This window comes from Macrotis lagotis, chromosome 1, assembly GCF_037893015.1.
Source record: "Macrotis lagotis isolate mMagLag1 chromosome 1, bilby.v1.9.chrom.fasta, whole genome shotgun sequence".
In the NCBI taxonomy this organism is placed as follows: Eukaryota; Metazoa; Chordata; class Mammalia; order Peramelemorphia; family Peramelidae; genus Macrotis; species Macrotis lagotis.
The window spans coordinates 457,610,215-457,615,976 of NC_133658.1; the positions used below are offsets into that span (position 1 = coordinate 457,610,215).

A 5,762-nucleotide genomic window follows, 5' to 3' on the forward strand; every position below is an offset into this window, starting at 1 on the left:
AAACATTTAATTTAATGTTGTAATAAAGTATTCTCTCAATGTTTGATAGAATTTGCTTATAAATACATCTAGTTCCAGGGTTTGGTTTTTTGGGGGTGAGAGGAAGGAGTGGGGGGGTGGGAAGAATTTCATTGATGGTTTTTTAATTCTTTTTTTGCAAGATTGGATTATTTGAGTCCTTTATTTCTTGTTCTGCTAATCTAGGCATTTTGTAGTTTTGTAAATATTCATTAATTTCATTTAGATTTTCATTTTACTTGATATATGCACTTAGGTATAACATTACAAATAATTTCCTTTAATTCTCTTGTATTTGTCATGAAATCACCTTTTTCATTATTGATAAAAATTTGGTTTTAAAAATCAGGTTAATTAAAGGCTCATCTGTAATGTGTTTTAAAGAAGTAGTTCGGGGCAGCTAGGTGGTGAAGTGGATAAAGCACCGGCCCTGGAGTCAGGAGTACCTGGGTTCAAATCCGGTCTCAGACACTTAATAATTACCTAGCTGTGTGGCCTTAGGCAAGCTACTTAATCCCAATGCCTAGCAAAAACCTAAAAAAAAACAAAACCAAGAAGTAGTTCAATTGTTATTTTTGCTTTCAATTTTTGTTAATCTCTTCTTTGATTTTCAGGATTTCTAGTTTGACATTTTATTTGGAAGTCTATAATTTGTTAGCTTATCAGGTTTTTTAAGTTGCATGCCTGCTTTTTTTGATCTACTTTTATCTCTTTTTTGTTGATGAATGTGTTAGAGATATAAATTTTCCTTATGGCTCCATTGGCTTCATCCAAAACTTTTCAATATGTTGTCTCAATGCCAAAATTAATGATTGCTTCTATGATTTGTTCTTTGACCTAATCACCTTTAGGATTAAGTTATTTAATCTCCAATTAATCTTTAATATTTTCTTCTATAACCCATTATTGAATATAATTATTATTTACTGAATATAATTTTATTAATATTTTATTGCATTGTGTAGTCTATGAAAACTGTGTCTAATTTTTTGCTTTTCTATATTAGTTTTTGATGTTTTTAATTTTCTAAAATATGGTGAATTTTTTTGGGGGGGTTTGCCAGGCAAACGGGGTTAAATGGCTTGCCCAAGGCCACACAGCTAGGTAATTTTAAGTGTCTGAGACCGGATTTGAACCCAGGTACTCCTGACTCCAGGGCCGGTGCTTTATCCACTATGTCACCTAGCTGCCCCAATATGGTGAATTTTTGTGAAGGTATGATCCAAAGCTGAGATATAAGTACACTTCTTTCTATTTCCATTCAATAGTCTCCTTAGCCCTATCATGTCTAGTTTTCTAAAATTCTATTCAGATTCTTCATTTTTTAATTTTTATTTAGATTTATTGAAATGTGAGAAAAAGCCTTGAATTTTCCCAGGATTATAGTTTTGTTTTCTAGTTCTCCTTAAAACTTTAACTCTTCCTGAAAGTGATTGAATACTATGTTATTTGGTATATAAATGATTAATATTGATATTAATTCATTGTATAAGATACCTTTCAGCAAAATGTAGTTTTTATCTCATTCATTTAGGTCCATTTTTGATGTTGCCTCATATGAAATTATGATTGCCAACCCTACTTTTTAATTTTAACTGAAGTGTAATAGATTTCACTCCAGCTCTTTATTTGAACTCTGTGTGTAATTTTCTTTTTCAAAGGTGTTTCTCTAAATAACATATTATTGTTTGCTGCTTACTAATCCTTTCTACTTTGTTCTGTATGAATTTATCCCTTTCACATTTATAGTTATGATTGCTAATTGTATATTTCCCTACAACCTATTATCTTATATTTTTCTTTTTCTTTGGTTCCCACTTCTTATAAAGAAGAAGAATAGAGTAATCAGTCAAGAAGTGAACTCAGTACCAAGGCTCTAAATTTAGTGTTTTCTAGGTTTAGTGTTTATTTACCCACCTATCTTCTCTTTCCCCTCACTTAGAACCTAATTTTACTCTTTTTAAAAAAGATCCTCTTCAAATTCCACCATCTTCCATTAGTTTTCTTTTCTCCCTTTATCTTTTCTTGTTTCTCCATTTCCCTCATATTTTCCTCTTGAGTGAAATTTATTTCTGTACCCAATTAGGAGGATGTGTGTGTGTGTGTGTGTGTGTGTGTGTGTGTGTGTACTCTTTCTCTTTTGAAAAATTCAGATGAAAGGTTTAAGTGTTGTCTGCTCCAGCTCCTTTCCTTCCTTTTTCAGTCTTCTATTTTCATATCCCAACTATAAAAAAGTAATTTTCCCCTCTTTCTTTCCCCTTCCTCTGACTTAGCATATTCCTTCACCACTCTTCTTTGCATTAATCTTTTTAATTGTTTTCTTAATTTTACAATTTTTCCCCTAATCTTGCTTCCTTCCCCCACCCCTCACAGAAGGCAGTCTGATGGTCTTTACATTGTTTCCGTGCTAAACACTGATTAAAACTGAATGTGTTGAGAGAGAAATCATATCCTTAAGGAAAAAATAAAATATAAGAGATAGCATTATTACATAATAAGATAATTTTTTTTAATTAAAGGTAAATAGTCTTTGGTCTTTGTTTAAATTCCACAATTCTTTTTTTGGAGATAGATGGTATTCTCCCTCACAGATCCCCTAAAATTGTCCCTGATTATTGCACTGATAGAATGAGCAAGTCCATTAAGGTTGATCATCACCCCCATGTTGCTGCTAGGGTGTACAATGTTCTTCTGGTTCTGCTATCTTGCTCAGCATCAGTTCATGCAAATCCTTCTCTGAATTCCCATCCTTCCTGGTTTCTAATAGAACAATAGTGTTCCATAACATACATATACCACAGTTTGCTAAGTCATTCCCCAATTGAAAGACATTTACGCGATTTCCAATTCTTTGCCACCACAAACAGGGCTGCTATGAATATTTTTGTACAAGTGATGTTTTTACCCTTTTTCATGATCCCTTCAGGGTATAGACCCAGTAATGGTGTTGCTGGATCAAACAGTATGCACATTTTTATTGCCCTTTGGGTATAATTCCAAATTGCTCTCCAGAAAGGCTGGATCACTTCACAGCTTCACCAACAATGCATTAGTGTCCCAGTTTTCCCACATCCCTTCCAACATTGATCATTACCCTTTCTGGTCATGTTGGCCAGTCTGAAAGTTGTGAGGTGGTGCCTCAGAGTGCATTAATCATTAAGATCATCTTTACAGTAGAGCAGTCCCATTCCTTCTATGATTCCTTGTGATGAAGGGATACTTGTATTATCTCCCTATATTAAAATGCAAACAATTTGTCCTTCTTTAATCCCTTATGATTGTTTGCTCATGTTTAATTTTCTATGTTGTGTTTGCCTTTGATGCCTGTGTTTGTTTTTTACATTTTCTACTCAGCTCTGCTTTTTTCATTAGGATTATTTCGAAATTTCCTATTTCATTAAATACCCAACTTTTGTCCTATAGGATTCTACTCAGTTTTGCTGAGTAAGTTATCATTAATTGTAAGTCACTAACTTACATTTTGGGATATTTATTCCAACTCTTCAATTCTTTATAATGGTGGCTGCTAAATGATAACTGATTGTGGCTCCTTCCTTGAATTTTTTTCTGTGATTGTCTATAATATCCTTTCTTTGACCCGAAAGCCCTAAATTTTAACTATAATATTCCTAGCAGTTTTCACTTGGGGGCTTCTTTCAGGAAATGACTAGTGAACTATTTATCTACTTTGTCTTCTGATTCTAAGAGATCTGAGTAGTTTCTTTTATTATTTCTTTTTTTCTTTTTTAAAGTTTTTATTTTTTTAAGGCAATGGGATTAAGTGACTTGTCCAAGGTCACACAGCTAGAGAATTCTTAAGTGTCTGAGACTGGAATTGAACTCTGATGCTCCTGACTCCAGGGCCAGTTTTCTATCCAATGCACCACCTAGCGGACCCTATTATTCCTCTCTCTCTCTCTTTTTAAGGTTTTTGCAAGGCAAATGGGGTTAAGTGGCTTGCCCAAGTATCTGAGGCTGGATTTGAACTCAGGTACTCCTGACTCCAGGGCTGTGCTCTATCCACTGCACCACCTAGCCACCCCCTCCCCATTATTTTTTAAAATATCATTTTTATATTCTCTCTTTGTTCATGGTTTTCAAGTAGTTCATTGATTATTAAATTTTCTCTCTTCTAATTGTTTTGAAGTTTAGTTGTTTTATGAAGTAGCTTTCATTTTTCTTCTCTTTTTCTGTCCCTTGAATTTATTTTAATATTTCTATTTGTCTTTTTGGGTTACTAGCTTCTATTTGATCAATTCTAATTTTTTAAGGAGTTTTTTTTCTTGCATTAGGTTTTTTATTTCTAAAGGAGCTGGTCATTTTTCTCCATTCTCCTTTTTATTGCACCCATTTCTTATTTTATTTACTCTATAATTTATTTTTTGGAGAAGATGGGGGGTGGGATTTCTTATTTTAGGAGTTCCTTTAACATTACAAATCATTCTTGAGCTATGTTTAATAATGAGGAAATTTTCATCAGTTAACATCAAAGTTATGATACAGTTAGAGATACATTCATTTAGACTACCTATATTTCCAAGTTATCATATTAACTTAATGGGCAAATGGTACGTATAATATTCCAACTATACCACTCAGTAAGAACCTTAAGATGGCTAAGTAGATTCTTGGATAGCATTTTGGGCTGAAGTCAGGAAGACATCTTCTTGAGTTTAAATCTGGCCTCAGATACTAACTAGCTGTGTGATCCTGGCCAAGTCATTTAGCCCTGTTTACCTCAGTTTTCTCATATGGAAAATGAAGTGGGGAAGGAAATGACAAACAACTCCAGTACCTTTGCCAAAAACCCCCAAATGGGATCACAAATAGTCAGACACAACTAAAATGACTGAACAAAAAAAATTAAGAACCTGGTATCCAGGAAAGATGTATATAATACTCCTAATAGTCTTAGTCCTGGAGGTAGAGAAGATGATGTCTATCTCATTATGTAAGGATTTTTATACAGTTAGTTACATCTTAAAGTTAACATGCCCTCCATGGTCCTATCTTGTTAGAAGCATCAAAAAAACTGAGTTACATTAACCTTAGTGGAGCCACAAAAGCCCACCATGAGAAGAATGCCAAGGTTTGACATCTTGCTAGGGCTGGTAAAAAAACCAACAAAACCAATGTCCCTAAGATAATGGCTACCTGGTCCTTAAGGAAGTCTATTTAAATAATGGAACTGCAAAAATGTCTCTTTTGCACCAAGGACTTCTGAATGACAGAAGGAATTTTCTTTGTAGTTCTTTACATGACATTCTTCTGGTTACAAGTCTTTAAGCAAAGAGTTGTATTCAACAGCAGTAAAAAGGAATCACAATAGGAAAAAACTTGAGATACCTTCATTAGGAGGTCTGGGCCAACATTCCATCTTGGATCTGCTGAGCGATAGAAATAAAGGCAAAGAAAGCAGAGCTTTTAGAGATTTCTTAAAACATTCCTCTAAACTCTGTGAGTTGAGGATCTAGGGGCACATAGCCCAAAAAAGGGTACTTTTGTGTTCTTCCTCATTTTCCTTAGAGAAAAGATTAGTGCAGTAGGAACAGTTTGGACAAATGAAACCAATAATATAATATTCTCCACAATTCCAATCACTTGTGACTTTCCTTCTTCTTCTTCTTCTTCTTCATCTTCTTCTTCGTCTTCTTCTTCTTCTTCTTCATCTTCTTCTTCATCTTCTTCATCTTCTTCTTCTTCATCTTCTTCTTCTTCATCTTCTTCTTCGTCTTCTTCTTCAT

The 5,762-nt window shown here is 33.9% G+C and overlaps 1 pseudogene; it reads right to left on the bottom strand.

Moving 5' to 3' along the window:
* Positions 1-5,369: 5,369 nt before the first annotated feature.
* LOC141519348 (cytosolic Fe-S cluster assembly factor NUBP2-like) overlaps positions 5,370-5,762 on the bottom strand; it is a 4,247-nt pseudogene continuing 3,854 nt past the window's right edge.